Source organism: Canis aureus, chromosome 14, assembly GCF_053574225.1.
Source record: "Canis aureus isolate CA01 chromosome 14, VMU_Caureus_v.1.0, whole genome shotgun sequence".
Lineage (NCBI taxonomy): Eukaryota > Metazoa > Chordata > Mammalia > Carnivora > Canidae > Canis > Canis aureus.
The window spans coordinates 57,489,291-57,509,497 of NC_135624.1; the positions used below are offsets into that span (position 1 = coordinate 57,489,291).

Genomic DNA, 20,207 nt, shown 5'->3' on the forward strand with positions numbered 1-20,207 from the left:
GATCTATAAAGAACTTATTAAACTCAACACCAAAGAAACAAACAATCCAATCAGGAAATGGGCAAAAGACATGAAGAGAAATCTCACAAAGGAGGATATAGACATGGCCAACATGCATATGAGAAAATGCTCTGCATCACTTGCCATCAGGGAAATACAAATCAAAACCACAATGAGATACCACCTCACGCCAGTGAGAATGGGGAAAATTAACAAGAAAGGAAAGAACCAATGTCGGAGAGGATGTGGGGAAAGGGGAACCCTCTTGCACTGTTGGTGGGAATGGGAACTGGTGCAGCCACTCTGGAAAACTGTGTGGAGGTTCCTCAAAGAGTAAAAATAAAACTACCCTACCACCTGGCAATTGCACTGCTGGGGATTTACCCCAAAGATACAAATGCAGTGAAACGCCGGGACACCTGCACCCCGATGTTTCTAGCAGCAATGGCCACAATAGCCAAACTGTGGAAGGAGCCTTGGTGTCCATCGAAAGATGATGGATAAAGAAGCTGTGGTCTATGTATACAATGGAATATTCCTCAGCCATTAGAAACGACAAATACCCACCATTTGCTTCAACGTGGATGGAACTGGAGGGTATTATGCTGAGTGAAATGAGTCAATCGGAGAAGAATAAACATTATATGGTCTCATTCATTCGGGGAATATAAAAAACAGTGAAAGAGAATAAAGGGGAAAAGAGAGAAAATGAGTGGGAAATATCAGTGAGGGAGACAGAACATGAGAGACTCCAAACTCTGGGAACCCACAAGGGGTAGTGGAAAGAGAGGTGGGTGGGGGGTTGGGGTGACTGGGTGACGGGCACTGAGAGGGGCACTTAACAGGATAAGCATTAGGTGTTATGCTATATATTGGCAAATCGAACTCCAATAAAAAATATATACAAAAAATGTTTGGTAAAATATTCATTAGTGATCAATCTGGGCCTTGTGCTTTTTGTTTTGGAAGTTTTAAAAAAACTGATTTATTTTACTTAATAAATTTATTCAGTGTGTCTATTTCTTCTTATTTGGGTTTTGATAAATTGCATATTTCAAAGAATTCTAAGTTAACAAATTTGTGGGCATATAGCTGTTCATATTTTTTAAATTATTCTTTCAATATTTATGATCTATAGTTATAACCCCTGTTTCATTAATGATTTTAATCATTCGTATCCTATCTCTTGTTTCTTAGCTAGGCTAGAGGCTTGATGATTTTGTTGATCTTTCAGAAAAACCCAATTTTCTCTTTTATTGATTTTTGCACCATTAAATTCCTCCTTTGAATTTCATTGATTTTTGTTCTAATTCTTGTTTTTTTTTCCCTCCTTCTGTTTTTTGTTTTTGTTTTTGTTTTTGTTTTGTTTTGTTTTGTTTTGTTTTTGCTTAGTTTGGTAAGTTTTTTGATTGGTCTTTTCATCAGACTTTAACCAATTGTGCGACCCACGTGCCTGAATCTTTACTGTTTTCAAATAATTCCATGACACAAATTTTCCACTAAGCACTATATCCATTGCATCTTATAAATTTTGATAAGCTGTGTTTTCTTTTTTGTTGTTGTTGCTCAAAATATTTTGAATTCCTATTGAGATTATTTCTTTGATTGCTGTTTTATTTACTTTATTTTTAAGTTATTTATTAATTTAAAAAGTTTTAATTCTAGTACAGGTTTACATATAGTGTTATATTAGTTTCAGGTGTAAAATAGAGTGATTTGGGGCACCTGGGTCTCTCAGTGGTTGAGTGCCTGCCTTAGGCTCAGGTCATGATCCCAGGGTTCTGGGATCCAGTCCCACATCCAGCTCCTCACAGGGAGCCTCCTCCTCCCTCTGCCTATGTCTCTGCCTCTCTCTCTGTGTCTTTCATGAATAAATAAAATCTTTAAAGAAGAAAATGTAAAAAATAAAAAAATAAAACAGAGTGATTTGACATATCTATACATGTGCTTACTATGATAAGCGTATTCTTTAATCCCCATCACCTCTTTCACTCATCCACCCAACCACCTCCCCTCTAGTAACTATCAATTTATTCTCTATGGCTAAGAACATGTTTCTCTCTCTCTCTCTCTCTCTCTCTCGTTCCCTTTGTTCTTTGTTTCTTAAATTCCACATATGAGTAAAATCATATGGTACTTGTCTTTTTCTATTTCATTATGCTCTCTAGCTTCATCCATGTTGTTGCAAATGGCAAGATTTCATTCCTTTTTATTGCTGAATAATATACAGTTGTAGACATATAACTACATTCATCATTTATCCATTCATCATTCAATTGACATGAAATATTCCCGTAATTTGGCTATTTTAATAATGCTGCTATAAACACAGGGTTGCAGATATCCCTTTGAATTGTGTGTGTGTGTGTGTGTGTGTGTGTGTGTGTGTGTTTGGGTAAATACCCAGTAGTGCAATTTCTTGACCGTAGGGTAGTTCTATTTTACTTTTTTTTTTTTTTTAAGATTTTATTTACGAGAGAGAGAGAGACAGAGAGAGAGAGAGAGAGAGGGAGGGAAGGAGGGAGGGAGGGAGGGAGGGAGAGAGAATGCAAGCATGAGCAGGGAGAGGGGCAGAAGGAGAAGCAGACTCCCTGCTGAGCAGGGGGCCCTACATGGGGCTCTATCCCAGGACCTCTAGATCACGACCAGAGCCGAAGGCAGACACTAACTGACTGTGCCACCCAGGTGCCCCACTATTTTTAACTTTTTGAGGAAACTCCATATTTCTTTTTCCACGGTGGATGCACCAGTTTGCATAACCACCATCTGTGGTTCCTTTTTCTCCAAATCTTCCCCAACACTTCGTTTCTTATATTTTTGATTTTAGCCATTCTGACGGATGTGAAGTGATATCTCATTGTAGTTTGGATTTACTAAAAACTAATCTAATGATAATCTATTTAAAAATGCATTTTAGGTTATTACTGATTTTTGTCTGCTACATCTATCCATTTCTGGGAGAAGGATGTTGAAATCACCAATGACAGTGGGTTTAGCTATTTCTTCTTGAAGTTCTATCAGTTTTTGCCTTACATAGTTTGACATTTTTTAGGCACATACACATCAATATTCTTATGTTTTCTTGGAGTATTCACTCCTTTATTATTATGTAATTTCCTTCTTTATTGCTGGCAACTTATCTTGCTTTGAAATCTGTTCTACCTGAAGAGCTGCTCCTAGTCTCTTTTGATCAGTGTTCGTATACTTTTTGTCCATCCATTTTCTTTTGATCCATATGGTCTATATATTTAAGGTAGGTTTTTTTCTTTTTTTTTGGTAAACAATATATACTTTAGTCTTTTTTTATCTTATCTGACAAACTCTGCCTTTTAATTGATGTGTTTAGATTGTTGACATTCAAAGTGATTATTGATATATCTACCATATCCATTGCTCTTTTCTGTTTGTTTTTGTTCCTTTTTTTCATGTTTTTGTCATGGTTTTAACTGAGCATTTTATATAATTCCATTTTCTCTCCTTTCTTAGTATATCAGTTATACTTCCCTTTTTACTTTTTCTTTATTGCCCTAGACTTTGCAGTATACCTGTACAACTAATTCAAGTCCACTTTCAAATAACACTTCACCAAATCAAGGTGGTGTAATTTATAACAAAATAATCATAATTCCTCCCTCTTATCTCTCATATTATTGTTATCATTCATTTGGCTTATATTTATGTTTACATAACAAAATTTTTATAAGATATATACATAAGCATACATAGTTAAGTACATTATTAGTATTACTTTGAGCAAACTCTTATCTGTTACCTCAATAAAGAATAAGAAAAATAGAACTTTTTATTTTATCTTTGTTTATTCCTTCTTTGATACTCTTCATCATATGTAGATCCCAGTTTCTGACCTATATTATTCCCTTCTATGCTACTGGAAATGAATTCCCTCAATTTTGAGAAAGTCTCTCTCTCTCTCTCTCTCTCTCTCTCTCTCTCTTTCTCTTTTCTTTACTTTTGAAGGATAACTTCTGAGGTAGAATTTCTAGATTGGTGAGATTTTTGTTTTGTTTTGTTTTGTTTTTGTTCTATTTTCCTCTCAACACTTTAGTTATATAACTTCATTCTCTTCTTGGCTGCATGCTTTCTGAGAAGTCAGATGAATTCTTATCTTTATTCCTCCATAGGTAATGTTATTTTTCTTTTTACCCCCTTTGGCTTCTTTCAAATTTTTTTTCTTTATCTTTGATCTTCTGTAGTTTGAAGATGATGTGCTTAGGTATAGCTGTGGGGTTTTTTTTTTGGGGTGGGGGGAGGAGGAGGAAGCATTTTTCCTACTTAGTGATTTCTGAGCTTCCTGAATTTGTGGTTTGATGTCTGACATTAATCTGGGTGAAATGTTCAGTAATTATTATTTCAAATATTTCTTTTGGTAGTTATCTTTTCTCCTTCTGGTAGTTCTAGGATGTGTATGTAACACCTTTTGTCATTGTCCCACAGTTTTTGAATTTTCAATTCTGTGTTCTTCAGTCATTGTTTTCTTTGTTTTTGTGGTTTTCACAGTTATTCTTGATATATCCTTTAGCTCAGAGATTCTTTCCTCAATTGTGTCCATATTACTAATAAGCCCATCAAAGGCCTATTTCATTTCTGTTACAAGTGTTTTTGTTTTTCTAATTTCTACGTCTCTTCTGGTTCTTTTTCTTTTTCTTTTTTCTTTTGGTTCTTTCTAGGATTTCCATCTCTCTGCTTACATTACCCATCTGTTCTTGTATGTTATCTACTTTATCCATTAGAGACCTTAGGATTTTAATCAGAGTTGTTTTAAAAGCTTGGTCTGATAATTCCAACATTCCTGCCATGTCCGGTTATGATGCTTGCTCTGTGCCTTTAAGTTGTGGGATTTTTTTGTTTGTATTTTGCCTCTTGTTATGCACTGTGATTTTTCTTTGATAGCTGTACATGATGTCCTGGGTGAAAGTAACTGTTATAAGTAGGTCTTTAGTAATGTGATGGTGAGGAGTTGGGGAAAACAATCATTCTGTTGTCCTATGATTAAGTGTCAGTCTTTTAGTGAACCCATTCCTTTGGACTGTGAACATCACAAGAGTTTCTGATTTTTTTCTCCCCACTTAGGGGAGACAGGTTGGCTCAAGGGGGCTGAAGTTGGATATTCCCATTCCACTGTGTGGAAGGCTAGGGCCAGCTGGAATTGAGTATTTCCCTGCTCCTAGGTCAATAAGGCTCTGATACTATTTATCCCAATGTTGGGCTCTAGTTAACTAGTTTCACCTGAAGGCAGGCCTTGTTAAGAAGAAGTGTTCTGGTATATTTCAAAGTGGTTCCTCTTTCCCTTTTCCTGTTGAAAGCAAGAGGGAATTTTTCTCTAATATTAACTGTGAGAACCTCATCAAGGTCCTGGGAGTAAAAATTATGAAAGTGTGCCCCCCTCTTCCTCCCATGACTGGGTCTTCCTGGAAGTTTTAACTCTCCAAATTATCCATACAAAGCCTTCAGCAGCTAGTCATTACAATTCAAGTTTTCCTACCTGGGTACTGGTCCTGAAGACAGTTTCTACTCATGAGTCTGCTTTGGTAAGCCATGACTTCCTGTATTCATCTGTGTGTCTCTGCAATCCCTGATGTAGCAGTTTGCCCTGTGTCCTCCATTTTCTTACATCCTTAAGAAAACTTTTTGATATTTTATTATGTTCAGCTTTTACTTGTTCTTAAGATGGGCTAGTGACTTTTAAGCTCCTTCTATGCTGTCGGAAACCAGTCTTTTTTCTTCTCCTCCCATAAATGTAGTGGCTGAAACCACTGAACTGTATTATTTTACAGTTCTCGTAGGTCACACATGTGATACTGGTGTCTCTGGGCTCAATTCAAAGTGTAACAGGACTGCGTTCCTTTCTGGGGTTTCTAGAAGAGAATGGCAGGATTTAGTTTCTTGTGGTTATAGGACTGAGAATGTTCTCAGCTTCTAGATGCTACCTGCAATCCTTGGTTCCATCTTTAAAAGGTAGCAATATTGAGTTGAGTCTCACTCAGACTGAATCTCTCCTGCCTCTTCTTTTGTCATTACATTTATCTCACTCTTTTGTCTTTCTTTCTTCCTTCCTTCCTTCCCCTTCCTTCTTTCTTTCTTTCTTTCTTTCTTTCTTTCTTTCTTTCTTTCTTTCTTTCTTTCTTTCTTTCTTTCTTTCTTTTTTTCTTTCTTTCTTCTTTCTTTCTTTCTTTCTTTCTTTCTTTCTTTCTTTCTTTCTTTCTTCTTTCTCCTTCCTTCCTTCCTTCCTTCCTTCCTTCCTTCCTTCCTTCCTTCTTTCTTCTTTCTTTCTTTCTTTCTTTCTTTCTTTCTTTCTTTCTTTCTTTCTTTCTTTCTTTCTTTCTTTCTTTCTTCTTTCTCTTTCTTTCTTTTTTCTATTTACATCAGTCAGTGATTTGATTCGGCACACCCAGATAATTCAAGATAACCTCATTATATTAGCTCAACCCAGATAATCCAGGGTATTTTCCCTGTTTTAAGGTTCTTAACCTTAATCACAACTACAAAGTACCTTTTACCACATAAAGTAACATATTCACAGTTCTTGGGAGTTAAAGCATGGAAATCTTTAGGGGGACATTGTTCTGCCTACTACATTGCCTAAATTACTATAACATTATAGTTAATATGGATATCTGGAACAGTTCTTCCATTTTTTATTCTTAGAAAGAGTTTTTCCTGTTCTTAATCTAGAAAAAGCTTGCTTAGTTCCACAAAAAATTTATGCTGATCTTTTGACTGGGATTATATTGAGTCTATAGATCAATTTTAGAATTGATATTTTACATTGTTGAAACATAATCATAAACAGTTTTTTTCTGCACAATTATTTATCTTTTCCAAGTTTTTGTTTTGTTTTTCTTTAATCACTCTGAACAAAGTTTCTAGTTCTTCAGAGTGTTCAAAATCCCTTAAGGATTTTGTTTTGCTTGATTTATTACTAAGGATTTCATATGTTTTTATTCTACTGCATGAGATACTTTTCAATAAAAGAGTTTTAACTCTGATTTCATACTGCAGATCTGTAAACTGTTATTAAAAATTACTATCATCCCAGTTGAAAAGCTCTCTGTTCTTGGTCCATTCATATACAACTTTGGGGACTTTACTGTCTTTAGCATTAGGTTAATGGCTCAGTGTCTTGCCATTGCATGAGTGTTTACTCAAATTATGTTTCCAGTTTCCTGAAATCGGTAATACAGTGTCTTCAAAATGATTTTAGTGACAGGTTTATGTACTAAGAATATCATTAAAGGGCTGTAATTTAATGAGGAAATTATAAATAAGTGTGCCAATGGTAAAAAATGTGACATCATCATCACTACTATCCTGATGTAGGTAATTATGTAATTGTGTCACTCATTTTAAATTTTATTTATTAATTTAGGCTGGATACAACATACTTTATTGATGGTACAAAACAAAGGAAGGCTCCTTGAGTCCCTTCCCTTCTTTCAGGTGTCTGGGTTGGAAACTGTATAGAGGTTGGGAGATTTTCAGTGTGTTGGAGGATGAGTTGAGGTAAGGACTCCCTAGCAAGGAGAGAGTCTCTCTTCCTCTTGCTCTTCTTGGGGTTGGTGATACAGGGAGCTCTTACTTCTTGGAGGCCATGTGTACCATAAGGTCCACCACCCAGTTGCTATAGCCAAATTCATTGTCAAACCAGGAAATGAGCTTGACAAAGTGATCATTGAGAGCAATCCCAGCCCCAGCATGGAAGGTGGAAGAGTTGGTGTCTCTGTTAAAGTCACAGGAGACAGCTTGTCCTCAGCATAACCTAGCATGCCCTTCAGGGGGCCCTCAGATGGGCCCGTCTGCTCCATCATTTTCTTGATGTTATCATATTTAGCAGTTTTGTCTGGGCAGCAGGTCAGACCCATGAGTAATACACTGGGGAAAGGGACACAGAGGCCATGCCAGTGAGCTTCCCATTCAGTTCAAGGATGACCTTGCCTATAGCCTTGGAGGTGACAATAGGAGCAGGGTTGATTGTTCTATGTAGCTCCTAAAATCACGCCACAGATTCCCAGAGCAGCCATCCACAGTATTCCAGGTGGTAGTGATGAAATGAACTAATGGATGATGGTCATGAGTCCCTCCACAATGCCAAAGTTGTCATGAATGACCTTGGCTAGAGGGGCCAAGGTCAGGTGCAGAAAGCATTGCTGACAATCCTGAGGAGTTGTCATACTTTTCATGGTTCATGCTCATCACAAACATGAGGGCATTAGCAGAAGGGTCAGAGATGATGGCCTTCTTGGCCCCACCCTTCTAGTGAGCCCCAGCCTTCTCCATGGTGGTAAAGACCCCAGTGGATTCCACATCATACTGAGCACCAGTATTACCTCATTTGATTTGATTGGATCTTGCTTGTGGGAGATGCAGAGAGTTTTCCACAGATGACAGATTTCCCTTTTTCAGCCTTGACTGTGTAGTTGAATTTGCCATGGGTGGAATCATACTGGACTATGTAGACCATGTAGTTTAAGTCAATGAAGGTGTCATTGATGGAGACAGTGTTCACTTTGTCAGAGTCAAAAGCATGACTAGGAGCCCAGTATGTCCAAATCAGTTTACTGCAGCCTTCACGATCATGTTTTAGGGATGTGGCTGGCACTGCACCAGAAGGTGCAGCTGTCTATCAAACAGGGAAAAACAGAAAGTCTCATTTTAAATTTTAATTAATATTCCAGTCTCTAATCATTAGATTTCTATCTAAAATAACTATCTCTCTCTAAATAATGATACTTTAAGTGGTTTCACAATATTCACTGCAAATACAGTAAAACCTATTTTCTTAAATTTGCCACTTAAGATTAAAAAATATATATGACTTTAAACAATTCTGTTTTCTTTTACCAGCTTTTTCTTACCCTGTGGATCTTCTCATGACACTAATATTCCATTCAAAATGATCTCCCATGAAATCCTCTAATAATCTGAGCAACTTCATATCTATATGCCCTTTCTGTGTTGACTAGCTAGAAATCCTTTATGTCACTCAGCAAAATCCACAAAGATTCTTCAAAGTCTCATCAACTACAACCTCCTTTATTCATCTCTACAGTCAAAATTAAGCACTTCTGCTTTGTACTCCTTATAAACCTAATTTTTGCTTTAGTTTGTTAAAACTATGAACTTCTTGAGGACCAGGATTGTTTCTTACTCAGTTTTTCATTCTCTGGGAACAGCAGTTGTGCCTTGTGTGTGTAGTAGGCATTCATTGCAGATTTTTTATTTTTAACAAATCAAGCTTTTGTGTGGAAAATAGATTAATTTATAAATTTGGTTATATTTAAACTCAAGAAAATGAAGTGGCTAAATGGCTATTTTAGATTTTAATGATCATAGTTTTCATATATAAACTAGACATAGATCAACTTCTATGTTAGTCTCAATAAAACAACCTGTACTTTGTATCCTCCTGTCTTTGAACTTGAATTCTGTCAAGTTTCAGAGAATAAAGAGATTCAGATCTGTCAATTCTGAGATCTCTATGAAACATTTGTTCCTCTAAGAAATATGCCTGTGGTTTAGCTGAAGCTAATCATCTTTCCAGGCCTGAAAAGTGCACTGAACCATTATGCAAGGGTCAGGGATAAGAAGTGTAGCCATCCTAAATACACTATTTGATGAAGACTCCTAAATAGAGATGTCCCCAACAATTTAAGTGTTCCTCTTCCTGCATTATGTAAATGCAAAGCACATCCCAATGTGGTATCCTTTCAAAGTGAAAAGAATGCATATCTGGATATAACACTATACTAAAAAGAAATAAAATAAATTCCATGGAATCCAAGGAGACTACAGGTCTTATATTGTGCAGATGAGATGGAAAGGTAGATAAATATGAATTTCTGTATTTGAATATTTAAAGCCTTTTATATATAACATTATATTTTGCTCTCGAACTTCCAGTTCTTCTCATGAAAATACGTCTAATATTCTACTTAACAAAAATATACTCTGAACAACTCTATGGATAAGAGAGATTGACATGTTAAATAGTATCTCCAAATATAATGATGTAGAAAGAAATTTCAAAAGGCATTGGGACACCTGGGTGGCTCAGTGGTTGAGCGTCTGCCTTCGGCCCAAGGCGTGATCATGGAGACTCAGGATTGAGTCCCACATCAGGCTCCCTGAGTGGAGCCTGCTTCTCCCTCTGCCTGTATCTCTGCCTCTCTCTGTCTCTCTGTGTCTCTTATGAATAAATAAATAAAATCTTTTAAAAAAAGGCAATCGGTGAGTTAAGTAAAATGCCTGGAGTTGTCTAGTAAGGTTGCATAAGTGGCTATTGGGTAGCTAACACTTCCAAAGTAGATTAGTTTGCTTTATTCACCACCTCACCCTCCAGAAGACTTTGTCATTCTGATGTTTGTTTGTTTATAAGTGTTTGAATAGGGGCAATTATTTTCATCTTTTTTCTTCTATTTTGGGCAGTATTCATGGAAAATTGTATCTTTACTTCTTTAGAATCAGGGATTATCTAATTTATTATATGCATTCATAGTATTCATTTTCACTACTTGTCTACAGGTGAGGAAGAAAATGTAGATAAAAATTAATAAATATAGGGGAGCCTGGGTGGCTCAGTCAGTTAAGTGGTCATCTCTTGATTTTGGTTTGGGTCATGATATCAGGGTTGAAGGATCAAGCCCGGTGTGAGACTCCAACTTAAAAAAAAATAAAGACATATAATGAACAGATAAATTGTATGTTAAAAGGAGGTTACTACTATAGAAAAAAGAAAAACAATAGACCAACTTAAGAGGCATACTAAGGGTGGGAAAGTATAATACTAGGTTGGAAAGTATAATAACCACCCCTAGTATCCAATAATTATGAAAATTAGTTTTATAATTCAGGGTGAGCATTGATAAGGTAAGTTTTGAGCAAAATCTTCAAGAATGTGATTGATTTGTTCATGTGGGTTTATGTGAAAAAGGCTAATAGAGAAATAAATCAGGGGATTGCACAATTTGCTGATTAGAAACTGTTTGAAGGGAAATGTGTTGCCTATGACAGAACAAGACTCTAAAATGAAGCTCCTGCATTTTCAATTTTGAGAGTGTATTAAGTATCAGGAGACTTGCTTGATATTATACTTCCCAATCGAATACTAACTTTAAAGTTAGATATTATTCTTCCTATTTTAACAGATGAGAAAATAAGTCTTAGAGAAACATAGGATAGTTTAATCATTCATTGGGACTAGGATTCTAATAAATTCAAGTGTGTGTGTGTGTGTGTGTGTGTGTGTATGAGTTTATTTAAAAATTTGCACTTTTAATTATGCAAACTTTTCTTTGTATAAAACCCCATGAATATAGCTTATTTTTTCTGACCATTGGTGATAAGTTTTTGCATGAAGAATTCAATTTTTTTTTCAGTAGTTTTAATTCATTAATGGAAAACTAGTGAATGGAGTTTTATTCAAATCATCTTGTATAGAGTTCAGAGTCCTTGTTATTTATCTCTTCATCTCTATGGATTAAAATATACCATAGCTTTGAAAAAATCATATTTGAAACTCCATGTATTGTAATTGGAAAAGTAGAAAACATTAATACATTTATTTGATCATGTTAGTCATTTTGATAACAGGCTTGAAACCAATTACCTATATTTATAGAAAATCTGAGGTGTTTCCAATTTTTTACAATTAATCAGTCTTACTTATAACACATTGGGCTATAGGTCCCTTCAGTGTAGGCCCTGCAGGCCATTCCCCTCCTCTTTTTTTTATGCACTTATATAGTATATTTTACATGGTTCTGCTTTGATTCTACTTCAAGTTCTTTGTATTGTAACTTTACCAGGGAGCTAACTTATCCCCACTATGATAGAGAGTTAATGGTACCCTTAAAGTAAAATTTATTTTAACCAATTAAAGTCCTAGAATGTAATTATATTTCCATCTTTGAGAGAATTACATTTTACCATCTAAAGCTAACCATATGGTATTCAGTATATTATTTGTTTAGATAGAAAAAAATTACAGTTGTATGGTATTGCTTTAATGTATAGTCGAACAGATTCATCTAATATAAATTGGATCTTTTGAGGTTCTGGAGTAGGGAGAATGAAAAGGAAATTTCATCCATCTTTAATTGGTGTCATGAAGGATCCAAAAAGTCATGCTTTTTCAATTTTTTACTGGGTATCTTAGTGACAATAATAAATGGCTACTTTGCCATACTCTAAACATTAAATGTTGCAAATTTAAATACTTGTTTATAGTAAAGGAAGGTTCATCCACTGTTTTTCATTTGTCACCCATCAGCCCCAGATAACTCAAATTCTACCAAAGGAAGTAGGGAAATATTGATTCACATTTTCTAAGTGTATAATTATATTTCTCCTTAACAAATATGTTCCTATGTGTTATACTATATGTTGGCAAATTGAATTTAAATAAAAAAATAAACCATAAATAAATAAATATATTTTTAAAAAGATTCTAAATAGCTGATTCCTCTCCATTGTGTTCTATTCAGTGTTTTAAATGATAGCTTTAGATACAAATATGGTTAACTTGAAACTGAGAAGTAGTTTTGACATTTGAGGAATCTGGCTGAAATTCTTTTCTTTTCTTCTACCTTAAACACACATACATACACACACAGACACACAAACCCTAGAAACTGGTTGATTTCAGATTTGCAATTATTTTTATTAAAGCCATTTTCTCAATAATCATTCTCTCCCTAGTTCAGGCTTTCACTAGGGGTTTGTGCTTCACTGTCTCTATGCTTTTTCAAATTCAGAGTGGTCAGGATGCCTGGGTGGTTGAGGTTCTATCTTTGGCTCAGGGTGTGATCCTGGGATCAAGTCCCACATCATGCTCCCCATAGGGAGCCAGCTCCTCCCTCTGCCTATGTCTCTGCCTCTCTCTCTCTCTCTGTCACTCTCATGAATAAATAAATAAAGCCATAAAAAAAAACCTTAAAAACAACAACAACTCATAGTGTTCAGATGCCATGAAACACCTTTCCTTCACATCCTACCATGAGACTTGTATGTTATCATCCATTCATGTTTTGTTGAATGGTACCTTCATCCATAATTTTCTCTATAAATATTCTGGAAGCACTCATTATTTCTAATATTTAATTGGTATATAAATCCCCCCTTTTGTGTTTTTCATACCTATTTAATCTCTCTCCCTCTCTTCTATATTTTTCAAATAGCTTCTGAACTCTCTCATATCCCTCCATTTCATTCTCTACACTACTCCTGGTATGAAATTCCAAATGCAAGTCTTGTTTTGTTACTATACTGCTCACGTCTCATTTGTATCATGTTTACTTGTAAGGAAAAACAAATCAATTCCTCGCACTGTTGTTTAAGACTTTCCAGGATCTAAGATCTGGCTATGCATCAATCCTCATTTCCTGACACTATGAGACATATCCTATATAGTGATATTTTCTTAAATATGTTGTATTATAATTGTTTCTTGAAATATAATTTCCCTTCTATGAGACCTTAAAGTTACTGAGAGCTTGAATTTTATTCCACTCATCTTTGGATCCAGGTGTTTCATTTGGTGCTTGACATGTTCTTGTTTTGACATGTTGAATTTTCTCATTCTTTTAAATATTGTATATTTTGACTTAAGTATTTTTAAAGGTCACTGTAGTTTAACAGATTATTTGATAAAGGAAAATGAGCAGTGATATGAGAATCAGAGGGACTGGATTATTATTTCAGCACTACTGCCTACTAGCCACATGACTGTATAAACCCCAGGTTCCTTATGTGTAGTAGATAAAGAAGAGTAATCCTAGCCTGCCTACTTCCAAGTTGCTGTGAGGATCACAAATAATGACATTTATGAAGATACTTTATGCCTGATAAAATTCAATAAAAATAATATGCACTACTGTTATTAAAACTAGGTGAAGGGATACCTGGGTGGCTCAGTTGGTTAAGCATCTACCTTCAGCTCAGGTCATGATCTCCTGGAATTGAGCCCCATGTCAGGCTTTCAGCTCAGCCATGAGTCTGTTTCTCCCTCTGCCCCTCCCCCTGCTCATGCTGTCTCTCTCCCTCTCTCTCTCTCTCTCTTTCTCAAATGAAAAAATAAAAAATCTTAAAAAAAAAAAACTAGGTGAAAATACTGAAATCTATTTTGCCTTGTCAGTCAATATAGTAATATGAATGACAATAATATGTTTTAATCAAGAGCATTACTCAAATATATTTTGTCCTTAAAAAGAAACTTTCTGCCTCATGACACTTTTGAAAACCTTTACTACATTCTCATGACTGTGTGTATATTTGTCCATGTGAGTGCCCATGTATGTGGTTATTATTTACTATGATAGGGCACGGGTATGAAATTCTCCTGTATACTGCTCAAGGATTTGATAAAATTATGCCCATTTGATTTATGATTTACATATATAGAACAAAAATTCATTTTTTTGAATCCATTATTATTCTATAGAAACATAATTAAATAGTGAATTAAATAGTAAATAGTATTAAACAGCAAATTAAAATTCTATGAAGTGGAAATTTCAGAATCACGTGCTAACTCATTTAAAAAATTTCAATGACAAATCAGGGGAAAAGGATTAAAATGATTTTCTGTGAATTATGTAAGTTTCTAAATATCAAAGAATCAAAAGTTCTTCCCTCTCAGATACTTTTTTTTTTTTTTATCTCCAGTGGGAGACAGATGGAGAGGATGGCTAAGACATTGATGGATGTCTTAATCCAGAAAGCAGGTTTCTGAGTCTTGAATATATCTTGCCAATTATCAACAGTAGCCTTGCTTTTACCCTCAGTTCATTGCTGTAAGTGTGGAAAGAGAACCAACAAGTGATGTTGGTGTTGCCTGGAGACAACTGACATGACCTGAGAAGTGTTGTCTGTGGGAAAGTGACAGTGGTACCACCTCTAACAAGAATGATTAATTGCTGTGAGGTATGAGTGAAAGCATTTGTCAGAATGTTAAACCTTTGAGATCATTTTTTGGGGCAGAAGAAGATACTGGGTCATACTAATCACTTCCTTTCTTGTCCCATACTGCTTCCACTCTACGGTTCACTCCCACAAATTCATTTTGCGTGGGCTAATATAAAGCAAGAATATCTCTTCTTGTCTAATATTTTGCAAATAGCACACCTACTCATTCTCTCTCTCCTCACTAATTTTCAAAAACGGTGTCCTTAATATTCACATACGCTGTACAGATTTATAATGATAGGTTATAATTTGATTTGACGACATTGTTTTCATCTTAGTCACAATGTACTGGTTGTTTTAGCATGAGATAGGGCTGGTCAGTTCTCTATCCTTTTCTCATTTCCTTATTCTTTCCCTTTGGAGCCTCGGCTTATAGCTGAAGCAGAAAACAAAATAAAAATATGTACAACAGTCTTGGCACTGCGAGGGAAAATGATCTAAGCTGAGGTGAGGAGAGGCGAGGTGGGCTGCGGGAGCAGCTAGAGTGTGGGGATCCCATTGCCCCCCGCCCCCGCCCATTGCCCAGAGGCCTCCCAGCAAGTGGGTGCGGCACTGGGCCTGCAGGTGCTGTTATGGGTGTTCCACCTGGGCTAGATGGTCATGGGGAAGGCTGGTAGAGAGGACTATAAAATCCAATCTTTTGATGCAGAGACTCAGCTGCCAATGACAGCACTCAAAGATCCGGGTGCCCTAGACTTGGAGAAAGTGGCTAACATGACTGTGGAACATTCTCTGGAGGACTCTGTGTTCAGCAAAGAAGCGGAACATCATTCAGGCCAAGAGCAAGCAAGAAAGTCAGAGTGTCGTCTGGTGGGGACTGAACTGGTCACTGCAGCGGGAGTACAGGCTGGGGAAGAGCTGTGAGGCCGGTTCCTGCAGGGATGGGGAGGCTAGGTCACCTTTATCTGCAACATCGTTGACCACCTGAGGGTGAACAACATCCCACCTGATGGGCCAGATGAACCCCGTCCACCACTGCCTCTTCTAGCTGGCCCAGCCTGATGGTCTGAGCGTGGAGAAGGAGCTGGACCTCCTGGTGCTACAGCTGCACCGCAGGGGTATGCAGCTGAAGAAGATGAACAGAATGTATGGATGAGCTCTTGGTGTTGATCTGGGTTGGCTTCTTGCTCCCAAGCGGCTTCAGCTCTCTGGCCCAGGTGCTGCTACTGGAAATTCTCGAATTTCCCACAGCCAGCTGGAAGATAGATAACCCTGGCTGCTGTCCAGGGTTACATAGTGAAGTCTCCCAGGAGGCATCCAGATTAGGCCGCCTCACCAGCAGCACAGGCCTTTCACCTAACCTGCCTCCCAGGTTTGCAGTGGAAATGGCATCTCCCAAGGACTGTCCCTTCTAGACTTTCAGCAACTCCTGAGATGCTTCCTACTTACAACCTAATCCTTCCTGGAGCACCTTCCTTCCTGGATTCAGTGTTTGGGGAGACACTGAACAGACTCATCCCCACCATCCCATCAGCCTCCCCCTCCATAACTTCCCACCTGGGCCAGGCAGAGAAAGGCAGTTTCGAACAACCAGTGCACTGTATATCCACTGGTGTAACAGCCATCTTGATGCCTCAGTTTCCCCATCTGTAAAGTGAGTACCTATAGCTACTGGTGGGATACTTTGACATATCAAGGGATAGAACACAAGTCATACCAGAAATTGCTTTTTTATACATTTTGTGCAAGGACCACTCCAGAAACAAACCTACTTCTAGTGGGTTTTAATAAATGACAGTAATGACAGTACTACATCACAGGCTACACCAGTTCAGGGTGAGAATTTTCTAACAAACCTTTTCTAATACTAAAAATAAATATAAGAAACAAAGAATTACTTAGTGAAAGATTATCAAACTCATGTCTGAAAGTATGGTTGTTGACTCAATTGCAAGTTGCTTTGGGGAGCGAAATCAATATTGATATTTTCATTCTCTTCACTTCTTATTCTGGTTCATCTTTCAGCAATAGCAATACAACCTGTTAATAAGCACTCAGAACCTGAGTCTGCACTCGAGGTTTTATGGGCAATTTCATATTTAATCTCATAACTGTGCTATAGAGGACAACACCGAGGCTCAGAATGACTAATTTCCCCTTATTCACACAGTGCATCTGACTAATAGAGCAGAACATTTCATTAAGATCTGTCTGACTCCAAAACCAGTGCTCTTTGACTCTAAAACCAGAGCCTGACTCCTAAAAGCAGTTTTCTCTTCTAATATTCACTTCTATATCAGTATTCTTTTTTTGTTCTTTGTGAGATTTTCAAATGACTCTCCTCTTTCATTTCTTTCCAAAGATACTTAGTGTAGGAAATGTTAGGGCAGATTAGACAGGCAGACAAGAAAGAGGTCTGGGATCTCAGACTTAGGTTTCAATCATGACTCAGCCAATTTTAGACTGTGAAGCCCCCAGCATGTCACCATCACACTGAGCCCTAGTTTTCAGGAGGATTCAATGAGATAGTATGTAAAACATTAACACAGCATGTAACCTAGTATCTCACAAACTGGCATACTTATACATGTATTATTTGTCATTTGATATATAACATTTGCATTTTTTTACTTAAATATAATTTTTGGAGAGGAGCTGCTACTAAATATAAGATCTGTAAACCCTAGAAATCAACAATCATTTTACCATCAACTATGTAGAAATTCTCATACATGTGCATGGGAAAACATCTTCAAAATATTGAGCATAGTTTGTAATGAAGAAATATTAGAATCAACCTAAAGGTCCACTGATAGGAAAGTGAATCAATAAATTGTGATGTCATCAGAATAAATCTTGCAGAATGTGAGTGAAAAAATCAAATTGCCCCAGGATACTTAAGTAAGGCACAGTTTATATAAAGTTTAAAAAGTATGCAATGCAATGCTAGTTATTGTTCATAGAAACATACCTATGTAGTTTAGGTATTAAAACGTTTGTATGAATGATGAACACCAAATTATATATGTGTCATTTCATATGTGCCTTTTAAGTCACTGACATTTTTTTTCCTTTTTCATAACACTTTTTTTATGCAGAGATTTCTGAAGGTGGTTTTGATATAAGAGAACCTCTGGGGAAAAAAACCCAGAAATTTGTTCCCAGTATTGAGACATAGATGACAGGACTGGAGTAGAGGTCCCTGGATAGGAAAGCATGACCGCAAGTAACTTCTGTCCTTGTTGAAGGCAGTAATTTCCAACGAGAAAGCCATCACTTTACAGATTATACGTGCAAGCCCTTTAAATTTTGACAACTTATGTGTATTTTAATTTAGCTAAAGACGCGCATGCTTTTTGCTGATTTCAATGTGTCGTCAATTAATCTGGTACTGCGTGAATACAGTTTTATGACACATGGGCAGATTTTTCAGAAGAGTATCACATCACATTGTCCATTTTTACTTCTGAAAATTTATTAATAAATTTATTCCACTCGTGTCTGTATGTCACGAGTGGAATACAGCCAGTCATATGCTGGTCATTGTCCAATGACCAATTCTTTAGAAACAAACACACAGCCCTCCCAACACAGCCCAGGGCCTTATTTTTATTTTTCCGTTTTAGCAGTCTTCCTGCTTTCTCCTTTCTCCATTCAAATTCAGTTTACAAAGCCACAAGGTATCATTCAAAAATGCAATTTAAAAGCATGGCTATGATTTTCTCCCACTTATAGGGCAATTTACATAACATTCAAAGGTGGTCATGATGTGCTATTTCTCAGACCCATCATGTGGTACCTTACATTTTATGTTTCTGAAGCCCTATTTGGTTTCTCCCAAGTATAATATGCCATATATATATATTGGCATTTGCTATCTTTTCCTTTTCAGTTTTTATTTAAATTCCAGTTAGTTGGGCACCTGGGTGGCTCAGTGGTTGAGGGTCTGCCTTCAGCTCTGGTCGTGATCCCGGGGTCCTGGGATTGAGTCCCACATCCGGCTCCGTATGGGGAACCTGCATCTCCCTCTGCCTATGTCTCTGCCTCTCTCTGTGTGTGTCTCTCAAGAATAAATTAATTAAATAAATAAAGTCCAATTAGTTAACATTATAATATTAATTTCAGATGTACAATATAGTAATTCAACACTTCCATACAATATTATTATCATTTTTTTTTCTGGAATATCCTCTTCTCTCTGGGTCTAAATAAATAATCCTTATTCACCTACTGAAATTCAGCCTGGCATTTCCTTGGGTAAGCTGTTTCTAACTAACTTCAGTTTGGAATCCCTGTTCCCTCTTCCTGTTCACATACTCTGTACACATTTGTGATCATTACATTTATCTCCTCTACTAGGATTGGTGCTCCTTGAAATTAGGTCATGAGACTTATCTTCGAATTAAGCCCTGTAACTAACATATGTTAGACAGTCAGTTGATATTTACTTAAAAGATAAGAAATGAAAAAGTCAAGTCAGAAAATTTTTCTGATATTTCCCACTGGAGCAGAATGTCTACATACATTATAAATGTTTTGAAATCTTGAATAGGAGAATGGGACTAATATGCTCACCATTTTCATATTGTACACTTTAATCCTCTCTTTAGAATTGAGAGAAACTAAAGTATTTGCCTCCACCATAAATTACTTCGGTACATTTCAAAACATATGCCCTTAAAGCAGCTTTAGAGAGGCTTCTTATACACTTACTAATATTTCTAGGGATATTCTTTTTTCAGACAGGCACATTCAGTGTTGAGAGGTGAAGCCTTTTTTAAAACCACGATTTTAGATCTCAGATTTTTTATCCTGAGCAGTAAATCCACCAAAGATTCATTGTAAGGTCACCAATGATTCAAGAATCCAAGAGACAACTGCTCATGTTGAACAAATCATTTTTCTTTTTTTCTGGTCAAACAAACATTTTGATAATCTTTAACTAGGAGAACTCCATTCCATTGTTGAGACCAAATATTTCATTCCTATTCATGTTTCTGCTTTTCAAAATGTTAGTTGCTGACCTTAGAATACTAAGTCAATAGGCAATAACAGTAATGGTCAATAAACTGTACCATTTAAATAAAAGATTATGATGGGCAGCCCGGGTGGCTCAGTGGTTTAGTGCTGCCTTCAGCCCAAGGCCTGATCCTGGAGCCATGGGATCAAGTCCCACGTCAGGCTTCCTGCATGGAGCCTGCTTCTCCTTCTGTCTGTGTCTCTGCCTCTCTTTCTCTCTGTATTTCATAAATAAATAAATTTTAAAAACATCTTTAAAAAGAATAAAT

The 20,207-nt window shown here is 36.6% G+C and overlaps 2 pseudogenes; one reads left to right on the forward strand and one right to left on the reverse strand.

Moving 5' to 3' along the window:
- Positions 1-7,593: 7,593 nt before the first annotated feature.
- LOC144283033 (glyceraldehyde-3-phosphate dehydrogenase pseudogene) lies at positions 7,594-13,579 on the reverse strand (annotated as a pseudogene).
- A 1,927-nt stretch (positions 13,580-15,506) lies between these two features.
- LOC144282967 (MIF4G domain-containing protein pseudogene) lies at positions 15,507-16,813 on the forward strand (annotated as a pseudogene).
- The last annotated feature ends 3,394 nt before the right edge of the window (positions 16,814-20,207 follow it).